Genomic DNA, 11,636 nt, shown 5'->3' on the forward strand with positions numbered 1-11,636 from the left:
GGGAATGCGGCAACGTTGGCGGCGAAAGCCTCCGACATGTGTAAAGGAATCGTTTAAAATAAATGACAGGCGAGCCCCCGTTTCCCGATCCCCGATTTCCGATCCACCAACATGTCGAAAACGAAACGAAAACCCTACTCCCGCAAAGAGTCCGAGTCCCCTGGCTGCATAATTACCCCCAGAGCGGAGCACACGGCAGATCACAATAATCAATACGGCCAGGTTGAGGAGGATTCGGAAGGAGTAGGGCAGGGAAGAGAAGCAGGGAACCTAACCGAACCGAACCTGGCCGAGTTTTTGTTGCTCTTTTGTCCTCCTTCCCGAGGAACTGGCGTGTGTGGTCCGGCTTTTCGTTTTTTACATGTTTTCGGTGGCTTTGGCTTCGTTTGAACTTGGGCGCTACTCGCTGCCTGGGAGCTAGATTATTTGTTTACACGCATCCGCAAATCGAACCACTAGGGATGGATACCAGTTACCGGAATGCTAATGCGTGGGGTTTTGTGGGAAAAAATATTAATTAAAGCTCGAGCTATGCTGAAAACTAGCAATCGTCGTTTTGGGAATCCTCTTAAGAGAGATATTTCCACTTTAGATAACTTACTTCAAGTTGAAGTGCAGTTGTCCCTGTAAATACAATTATTTGTAAAGTGCAAGCAGCAATTTAAACTAAATCCGTATACTAACTGCAATGAAAACTATTTTATTTTTTGCTTTAGATTTTGTACTTAATACTTAAGTATTTAAATACGTAAATACATAAATACTTAAGCGCCATACATGATTACGCTGTTACTGAATAAAGTTCTACTTAATAATTTCTAAATTATTCGTTATTTAATATTTATATTTATAAATGTGAGAACTAAGTGAGAATCCACATCCCAACCCTCGTTCAGTGAATTATCATGCCAACTTAGAGGGGGCAGAGAAAAAAAGGGAGCCGCTCAAGTTTTTAGCACCTTACAACACCTTTGAATGGAAAACTTTGCCGCGGGCCGAGAAGACAGGCTCAAACACCTGGATCTTCGGCTTGGACAAATTGCTGCCACGCCCCCCACCCCCTTGCCGTTGATTGACAACGAAGGCGGTGGAGGGGAAGGGGGCGTGGCCTGGGGCAAAATCAAAAACTTGCAAAACTTTCGGCTTATTCCTTATGCCCAAGTGACAGCACAAGCCCAGTGAAAATTGTCAACTTGGCACGCATTTTATTAAATGAAAGAATTTTCTTTTAGCTACAGTTGGTTGGAAAGGAAAGTGGCAAGGGGGAGGCTGCTGTTTCTGCTGTCAAACTTACGCAAAACAAATCGGAAAAGGCCAACTCACACTCGCCCGGGAAAATAAAAAGAAAAGAGCGTTCTCTCCGTCCTGCCAGCGACAAAGTGGAAATTTTTTAATTGCATTTTTGCCAACTGTCGCAGCGGATTATTGGCAAGCAATTCATTCCAGTGGAAATTGCAGCGGAAAATCTTTTCGCATCGCCAACACAAAAGTTGCATTAGGCTGCGTCCCTCTTTCTCCTCCTGAAAAGGGAAAAAGGGGGTAAATTTAACGTAGAACTGTGCAGTTGCCTACAGCGAACCATTGTCAATTTTGAGCATTTATCCTTCCTTTTGTTTGCTCTGAAAGCAAAAGGATATTGCTACTTATGCTAATGATGAATCGAAATGAAGACAGGAGCGTTGCACAAGGATTGTCTATACAATTGCTTTTGAATAATTTCAGCTAAAATCGAGACATACTCTGTAATCCAGTTAGGTGCAAGAACTCACTTTTCTAGTTCTCAGTTACTTAAATAAGTTATCTGGCAATCAGAAATGGCTGAGAAATGCCATTACATAAAAGAACTTACTTTATAAAACATTTTCACAACTAAAATCTCATGTCCCTAGGTCATCTCTCTGATATTTATGAGCAACTTTACAAAAATTCGCTCAAATCTGCTGTTGAAATTGTATCTTGCATCAAAGAAACTTTTGCTTTCATTTCAAGATTACTTTTTTCCAAGTTTCGTGCCAAATTAAAAGCCAAAACACTTGCCAACACACAAAAACTCTTGCCAAAACAAAACCCGCAAAAACTGAAAAACTTTTCTTATCTCTTGTTTTTTTTGTGTTTTGCTGTTGTCATGCTGACAATGTAAACAATATAATTCGCCTGTTGTTAATTATATTTCCTGATTGTTGTGCATGAACAATGCCATAATTTAATGGTAGTTTTACATATTTTAATTTTGATGTTAACTCTGCCGACACACACTCCTGTACGAAATCAATACTAAAACCAATTTTTATTTCGCTTTTGTATTTTTTGTTTCACTCAACTCGTTGGCTGTTTCTTTTTTACGTTTTGGCTTAAACGTTTCGGCCGCCTGTCATGCGATGAAAGAGCTTTCTGGGCCCATGTTATGCTTCGCCACCCAGAAGCTCAAGTTTATAAGAGCCTACATATTCCATCATCATCATTATCGATTCGCCACCATCATGATCATCGTTGTCTCGATAAGTTGTTGCTGCCACGCAACCGATCCTCGATCCCCGATCCCCAATTCCGGAGCCAGTGAAAAGGGACAACCCCCATAACGATCATCATCATCGTCATCGGGATCGTTGGGAGCCAAAAAACAAAACAAAATAAAGGCTAAAAACAACACCCGACCAAATGATCATGATCGATGCGAATGTTGGCAATAGGAACACACTGGCCCGAGGGCAAAACGGCGTCTGCGTTTGATTTGTTTGCTGCTCCTGCTGCCACTGGCCATTAAAAGTACAATGACCAGAGAAAAATAACGTTATTAAGCCATCCGCAGGCACGAACAAGAACAGAAAAAATAAAGAAAAAATCATGGAAAAACCAAACCTACAAAAACCCTCGGAATCGCGATCAAAACAAAGAAACCGAGAATTGGCCCAAAACACACACGCAATCTGAGGACTTCTTGGATTTATAGAATACCCATCAATTGAAAATAAGGTAAGGAATATAGGAAAAATACTTTTCTCTTTAAAATTTTTATTTTTTAAAAAAGTTCACCACATAAACACACAATTTTAATATTAAAATCCATAAAATGTGTTTGTTTTAGTGTTTGGAAGTTCTTTTTACCAGCTGTTTATCAGGGAACAAATGAAAGAATGGTATATAAAGGGTATTATAATGTTGAAATTCCTCAAAAAAGTTATTTTTTCACATTTAGGCCCGATTGAAAGCGAAAACGTTGGAGGTCCAACTTGCGTAAGCAAAACGCAGAAGCAAAAAAGCTTGAACTTCCAATTCATTATCGTTTGGACTTCGGTTTTATTCTTGCCTGGCCTAACTGTTTATCACATGAAAGGACCAGTTAATTGGCTTGGATCCTGCTTTTTGAGTTGGGTTTCGGTTTTAGAACATTTGATTAGAGTATTAAGCAAAACCAAAAAAAACTCTAATTAGTTTAATTGGTGATTGGAAAATTTATATGAAATTATTCAAATTTCATTACTAACTTTTTAAGATTTCATAGAAGCTAAATAATTGGACAAAATGGGCTTGCGAATAACTATTGATATACCTATATGAATATTTTTTCCATTCCAAATTGTTCACATCAAAAAATTTTTATGAGCTCAAAAGGATATAAACGTTTTCTGTTTGCCATTTTGAGAATTTTTATAAAAGATCACAATATATGTAAACTATTTTGGAACAAAAACTAAATTCACTAAATTTTAGTCACCTTAGTTAAAGTTATAAAATCACTACTCCACGTTTAAAGTTTTTAGACTGCGAAAAGTTGTGCAGTCAACTCAATTTCCATTGAATTTCCAGTTTGGTAATTGCAGGCAGTCAACTGCGAAACGGCTAAATTGGTTACCCTTATGTCGCTTTGTCTCTGGCTTAAAATTGATTGAAATTATCAGCTTTGGTTTTTGGCATCCAGTGTCTCTGTCTCTTCCCTTATTCAGCCACGCCCCCTGTCGCATGCCGCATGCCGCCCACCACCCACCGCCCACTTTGGCTCTCAATTTCAGTGTGTGCAACATTAAATGGGTTAAGCGAGGCAATGTGTCGTCGTTGTCGACATTTGCCAAAAAGGCTTACGCTTGTTACTTAATTGGATTTGGTTTAAGCTACAAAATTACAGCCAACATTGCTCACAATAACAATAAAGTTGTAGTTAAATTGCTCCCATTTATGTGGCCAGTGGAGACGGGAGTGTGTAATGAAATGATTGCCATTGCCCCGGATCCAAAATCCGAATCTCTGGCAGTTGCGCTTATCGCAGTCGCACAGCCCCATAGATTTTCTGGCAATGAAGCCTGTCACAAATCCGGCAAAAAGAGCCCCGACACTGCACATTGTAATTAGCCATGGCAGCAGACATACGTATCTCTAAAATGCCAAAAATTAAACGCTTCGCTAGCACAAAACAAAGGCACTGAAATGCGGGATTATTTAGAATTAATATCAGTCGAGAGCATTATATTTGGCAATTGAAATGGCAAAACGGCAGTTTGACATGAATAGCCTGCAGAGCAAAAATTACTTTGAGATTTATTAAACAAATGACTAGACGAGTGAACTTCTACACCCAAAAAAAACTCGATATGAATCGTAGGTCAATTTGACCTTTATTAAGATCATTTTTAACTTGATATGGGGCCAGGTAAATGTGATATGTTCGAAATGTAAAAATCTTATTTCTGACCAAAACGTACACTAGTGCGAGCGAGAAAACATGCTTTTGAAGTACGTCAGTTCGAATTTCGAATCAGTCTTTCTCGCTTCCACTCATGTCATTTTGCTCGCCATATTGATTCTTGCGCTCTTTTTCGAAGTTAGAGAATCTCCGAGAGAGAGAATTCGGCAAAATGATATTATTTAATGTAAATTTTATGAATATTTCAGGTAAAAACGATATGAGTAGGAATAACCAAAAAATTACCTGGACTTATCGATTTTACGGCGACGTGCTTTTTTTTGTGTGTATGTTGGCCAAAAAGATTCTACTACCCACCTACCTACACTAAGATTTAAGCTCTTCATTGTAAGAACTTACCTTTGGCCTGTACAATTTTAAAACACTGTATTGAATTTCAAATTCTTAGGAATTTCTCTTTTTCTACATTCAAACTTGTGAAATACAAACTCATATTACTTTCCTATGACATTTTAAGCCAGCTAACTTTGAGGTTCAATTAACAAATAACTTGCCAGAAATATCTTAATAAGCCAGCTTTTCTACTCCACCCTTTGCAGGCAGCACTGATGAAATGATAAATTCTGTAATAAACGCAAACTAAAATGCTAACCTCAGTCTGGTGAGGTCGGAGAACTGCCAAGTGCTGGGGCTTAGTTAATGGCTCCTGTTTTCTACGGAACCGAACAGGAATACTTCATTCCTGGAATGCTTGCCATTCAAATGGCAAAACTAATGCCGCTCGAAGCAAGCTGGAAATTTTTGACATGCCTTTTACATTTCCAACAAGGATCTCATCTCCCTGTTCCCCCGGCCTCCTGCTTCCTTCTTTACTTCCGCGGCCAACTTGGGAACTTGGGAGCTCGGAAGCTTGGGAGCTTGGGAGTCGAGTCCCAGAGACGACCTCCTGGCAGCATGTTGGCAACCCGGCCGTCAGTCTGTCATATTTCCAAGTCTTATAAAATATATTCACAGTCTGCGCATATATATTGTGTGTATTTCTAACTGGGCTCCCTGCCCGTCTTTTGTTTTGTGCGTTTTTAGTCGTGTGTTTTTGTTTCTGTTTTTGTTTTTCCCTCGCTGTGGCAACATATTTCACTGCATAATTTCCTAGCTGATGTGACTGCTGCCCTCTCGTTCTGCCTCGCGCAACACAACGCATGCAAATGACAACAGCAACATCACGAGCGACAAAAACACGCAACACTAAAAAAGTTGACAAGGGGCAAGCCGCAACAAACGTCTAACTGACAGTTGTCGTTGGGTCCCACTATCTATGAAATATTCTAGAGGGTATATCGAATATTGTCAAAAAAGAAGAGTGTTTCGGAAATGGGAGTTTGACAGGAAATAGCTTTGGTAATATTCATTTTCTATTCCATTTTTATTAAAACATCATTTACTTGTAATTAGAATCTTGGTATATTCTTATATCATATATGCATTTGCAAATTGCGATAGATTAACTGTACTCACACATTGTAACTTGAAAATTCTAACTTATAATACTTATATTTTCTGACAACATTATATCACAAAATGATCACTAGTTACCCAAAATAATTTACGATATTATCATGTATATAATGTGTGACCTTTGTTTTCTATTTTGTTTCTCCTTTTGGTTTTACTTACCGCAACACTTGCTCATAAATCAATCAAATTTCCCCCACATATTAGCTTACAGGATACAAAGTAGTCGCGTTTCTCACAAAAACCTGTAGCCTGGCAACCATTTTTTCTGCTCTATGCTTGGCTTGTTATCATTTTTTAATAACATTGTTGCGCACAGCGGTAAAATTTGCATAAAACACACAGCGGGCGACTGGCGACGGGACATAGAAAACGATGGAGAGCGGCTGAGGGAATCGGGAATTGGATTGAGGGACTGGGAAGTGGGAAATGGGACGTTGGACAACATGTGGTATGAGTAATTTCTGGCTTAAGCACAAGAGAACGTGCTTTATGATTGCGCGTGTGTTGGTGTGTGTATGTGTGCGTGAATGACGCGTTGGAATAAAACAATTTTCATACAAATTCCGTGCATTTGCATAAATTTCATGCACTCCGGACGTGGCGATGTCGTCATTTTCATTTTCATCTACTTAGCAAAGTGTGCTGCAATTCGAGGCGGATCCAGGGGCGGGAGGAGGTACAGGTGGGCGTGGCCGGGCGTGGCGTTTCTGATGAAGGCATCGGAGCATGACACTTAAACTGACGAGGATAGGGTATCTAGGGGCCCATTTCCGGGACATCCCATTCCCATCCTCCGCTTTCACACGCCTGTAAAAGTTTGCGGTACAACTTTTTTTGTCGCTTTGGCAATAATCATAAAATTTCACTGCATATGAAACAAAAAACCATAAAAGCGGCAGGGAAAAAGGAGCAGAAGAAACGTGATTGCAGCATAAAAGCGTCATTTACATGCCGTTGTCGTTGTCGCTGCACTTGCATCACTCGTCCTGCCATCCCGATGTCCTTTTAGGAGTGCCGCCATTTGCGCATGCGTCGCAAACTTTTCCGTTTGCCATTTGCCGCCTCAATAGTTCCCAGTGTTTTCCTCGAACCCCGCCCCACGGCTTTATTGAGGTTTTGTTTAAGCTTTTAGCGTAGTTTCCATTTTTTGGGTGGGGAATGAGAATGGGGATGCTGGGTACTGGCTACCCATGCCATGCCATTTGGCCAAAAAAAAACTTTTTTCGGTCCTGTGTTTGGCCGGCAGCATTTTTGCAATTAGGCAACTGTTCTATACGAGAGTACATTTCTTTTTTACTTTTCTTTTAGTTTGCCAAATGCAATGGAACTTTTCATTTTCGGCCACAGTTGCAGAGTTTTCATTGCTAATAGCATTCGACACACACAAATTCACATTCGCACACAGAGGGACAGAAATTGGTGCGTAATTGAGACCGAATGTAAAGGCCATAACAGCCTTTTGAGAGGGTTTTTTTTGTATTTGGGAAATTTTGAAGAGGAATATTTATTAAATTATGAGTGGAAATTCGCATGGGAAAAATTATTTAATTGGATATGCTTTTTTTCAAGGGAATACCAGACAAATATTTCATTTGATAACGCTCAGAATGGCTGCAATTTAATGGACTACCATTTCAAGGTTTTATATTTAAATTGGAAACTTTATGGATATTAGTAGGTATGTCTTGTGCAAAAAGTCTTGCCAATTATTTGACGTCGTTACGCTCCGAAAAGTATACCATGCCGATGAGTGTTATATCGTAAATTGTAGAAGTTTAATAATCTAAATTACAGTCGCTTGTCAAGAAAACTAAGGCATTAAAATATTTCAGATTTATTAAACCATTGATTAATTTAAAATTTTATTCAAAGCAACAGCTGTTAAATACCGTAGTAAATATGTTGTTTATTTTTGTAAGTTCGCAATAGATATGTTTAAAGAATTAATATAAAATGATCGCCCAAACTAAATCAGCTGGACTTTAAAAATTAATAACCGGAACGATACTTAAAAAGCACCTAGTTAATTGCAAGGCGAATAGACAACGGTCTTTATTTGGAACCGTTTTCAACACGCACTTGGTGTTTAATGCCGTATAATAGTTAACGGGCAAATGGGGTCCTAGAATCTTTGCGAAATTTTCTGGAATTATCTTATCGTTAACGATAACATTCATTTTATCATACATGCAGCGCAGGTAGCAGTTTAATTTCGGGTTAAGCAATTTAAATGAGTCCTTATTGGCGTACGAAGACACCTCCTTTTCACACTGTTTTCTTACGACCTCCTGTTGGATATAAGATTAAAAAAATCAAAGTATTATACCAGGATACAGGTTTTTGTGCAGCACGTGCATCCGCCCTCAAATTATACATACGCACTTTATTTAGTTCAGCACCTACAAAACACAAACCAATTACAATGATCAGTACTTTCATTGTCGCGAGTTTATAGCTCAAAAATGTGTCCACTATTGAAGGCACGGCCTTTATGGCATGGTATTTATAGCTTATTTTTGTTAAATAACAATAAGGGTTTAATAACCGTGTTAATTTGTAAAAATAATGAATTTAAAATAAATACTTTGTGTTTACCGTCCAGTTCTCTCTCTCTCTCGTGGCCGAGATTCTAGTGCTTCCTCGATCGATCTATTCCAGGGATATCAGATATGTTCTAGACTTGCGTCCAATTTTGTTTTTAAATTGTCAATAATGAAAATACCTACTTTTGTAGTTTTCGAGATCTCAGCGTTCATACAGACGGACAGAAGGACATGGCTATTTCGACTCGGCTAGTGATTCTGTTCAAAAATATATATACTTTATGGGCTCGGAAACTCTTCCTTCTTCCTGTAACATACTTTTGCACGAATAATAAAGGGTATATTCCTTTATTCCTAAAAGTAACGGGTATAACTATATAGCAAACGGAATTAAAAGTCCTACGTAAAGGGAGCTAAACATTTTTCTTTTTTAAAATTTGATAAAAAATTTTCTTTTGCATTTTTAAAATATGATAGTCTTTAATAGTAAATCCAATTTTCAAGAATAGGTATCGGATATGATATGCACTCATATAGCTCATATGCGATTTTGCAAGGGTCCTTCTTAGATAAAACCTTGCTGCACGATTTCATTATTTTTGTGAACTCGTTTTTAGAAAATTTGGTCCCTACGGCCTTTCCGAAATTTTCGGGAATTGTCCGTCCATTAACTACAACCTTCATTTTTTTTAAATAGCAATGGAAGGAGCACATGAATTTCCGGTGGGGAGGATAGGATGTTATAGATTTAAGCAACTGATCGTTGCTCAATCGCACTTCTTTTTGACACTTCTCCCAGACATCTTTCTGTTGGTTAAAAATATGTTGTATTAAAAATAAAATCAGTGGCGAATGAAGGATGAAGCAGCCTATGAATTATACATACGTACTTTTAGCGGTGCAACACCGACGAAACCCAATAAAATAAGGAAGGCCAAAAGCTTCATTCTCGCATCTGGTAGCTCAAACATATATGCCCAATTGATGTTGGTACTTATATCTTGCAAGATTATTTCATACTATTAATAGTTTAAAACCCGTGCCGTTTCTGTTTTAAATAAATTGTTATGTATTATATTAAACCGTTCAGCGATTATTCTTCATAGTGTTGAAATACGACTATTTCAGTAGTCATATTTTCAGCTTGTAGAAGTTACTTTTCTTTCAAGCCTTTTTCCATATATTTAAGGTTTCATGCAGGGACCGTAAATAACAGTTATTTGAGACTTTTATTTTAATAGGTCTACTGAGATTTGTTTAATTTTTTATCAACAATTTTACTGGTTTTTATGCACTTTATAGACATGGACAAATAGCAGTTAATTTGCTTTACAGATTTGTTGAAATGCATATGCTTTGTGGACAAGAGTAAAAAGAGTGTTATTTTTGACAGTTTAAAACAAAATATCACAGTGGTCTTTTTAAAATAAAAGTCTCAAATGACTGTTACTTGCGGTCCCTGGTTTCATGGGCTTCAAAGTATTAAAGGTCTGTATGTGGGTTATTACTCATACATAATTCCTCACCTACCTTCAGTTAGACATCAAGAATCTCGTATCGGCCTGTGTAATCTATTTGCTTGTTGAACTTGTGTTTGGCACTTCATTCCATTTAACGCTAAGCAAGCGGAAGCCTCATCAATATGATGGTCGTGTCGCATTATCAAACGTATTTATTTGGCAAACAGCAAGATGCGAGCGGAGAACAGGACGATGGGGGAATGTCGGGGCACAAAGATAAACTAAGACGCTCTTATCGCCCGAGATGAAAGAAAAGAAGAACGCCGAGGGAATTGCCAAGGATACGGGATATTCGGGGCAGGAACAAGAGGAGGAGGTGGACATTGCGGATACAAAAATATTGCGCACGTTGACAGCTTAACGTACATAATTAATGTGACAATCTAACGGAATGCTCGTGTCCGTGTGCTTGTGTGGACATTAATATATGGGCATTGGGCCAGATAAACATGTTGCCAAAATGATCAGCCCGGCACACAATGGCACACACATTCGGGCCACAAATGACGGGGCCGACATTAATTACGGGCTGGCCCGAAAACAAAAGCCCTGACTGCCTTCTGGCCAACGCAACTGCTCAACTAAAACCGCCAACTCATTAAAGGAGCTCTCAACTTGGCCGCAGCCAACTGGGCGTATGCGTGACGCGTGCTAAATAAATTGAGAGACAAACAACAAACATTAAAAGTTTTTATTGTCCAAATGCGTTCTCACCAAAAATATATAAATGTGCACATCCTCCTCGGCCACAAAAAGCATTAAATTACTTTATAATCCGTTTATAGCTTCGCCCGGAAGTGGTCCAGACTGCAAAACAAACAAACAAACGAACAAACAGGCAAGCAAACAAACAAACAGGCAAACACTCGGAGAACCGCCCCTTGGGAGGCCAGCTCAACAGCATAATCAAATCAAAGATTACGTTGAAACATTGAAATTACGTCTAGAGCAGAAAGCACTCATAGTCATAGGCACATGGACACGGAGACACCACCACACACAAGCCACACACGGACACATAGACACCCGCTGTCTCTTCCTCTTTCCCCATCCGTGTGGGCCAAAATTATATTGTTTTTTCGCCCGCACTCTCAACTTTTTGATACTCACGATATGGGTTGTGGGCTAGGTTTAGAAAATACATGTTCAAAAATATAAAAAATAATTTGTATATTTTTATTAAAACAGTGAGGAAAATATCCTTGAATGTTTTTAAATTCATACTATAAATAAAATAAAAAATTTAACTTTCAATTAATTTCTTAAATCTAATTTTCTTTGCTACCCGTTGTCATTGGGTTTTAATTAGATTTTGTTGAAAATAATTTATGCACAAACTTTTATGAAAGTTAATTTGATTACAAAAGATTCAATGAATCGACTATTTTATTATCAGTTGCCATTAATTACTCTTTAAAG

At 38.4% G+C, this 11,636-nt stretch overlaps 1 protein-coding gene and 1 long non-coding RNA gene across 7 annotated transcripts in view; one reads left to right on the forward strand and one right to left on the reverse strand.

Annotated features, from left to right (window-relative positions):
• Positions 1-11,636, reverse strand: part of nord — a 60,769-nt gene that overhangs the window by 16,775 nt on the left and 32,358 nt on the right. The window contains exons 3-4 of one of the 3 annotated variants that reach the window (XR_011417974.1): positions 9,584-9,745; positions 9,102-9,504 (exon numbers count right to left, since the gene is read on the reverse strand). The exons of 1 other annotated variant lie outside the window; for it this stretch is intronic. The gene's annotated coding sequence lies outside the window, so the exon portion shown is untranslated. Of the gene's footprint in view, positions 1-5,038; positions 5,172-9,101; positions 9,505-9,583; positions 9,746-11,636 lie in introns of those variants that run through there. One more of the 3 variants, XM_070213254.1, reaches the window with a different exon arrangement.
• LOC138912432 (uncharacterized) lies at positions 9,841-10,980 on the forward strand. 4 transcript variants are annotated; one of them, XR_011417978.1, is made up of 2 exons: positions 9,841-9,902; positions 10,234-10,980. It is a non-coding gene; the product is annotated as an uncharacterized lncRNA (long non-coding RNA). The 4 variants fall into 4 exon arrangements; XR_011417977.1 differs by having other exon boundaries at positions 9,843-9,886; XR_011417979.1 differs by lacking the exon at positions 9,841-9,902 and adding an exon at positions 9,909-10,185.

The sequence above is a fragment of the Drosophila takahashii genome, chromosome 2R (assembly GCF_030179915.1).
Source record: "Drosophila takahashii strain IR98-3 E-12201 chromosome 2R, DtakHiC1v2, whole genome shotgun sequence".
NCBI classification, from domain to species: domain Eukaryota; kingdom Metazoa; phylum Arthropoda; class Insecta; order Diptera; family Drosophilidae; genus Drosophila; species Drosophila takahashii.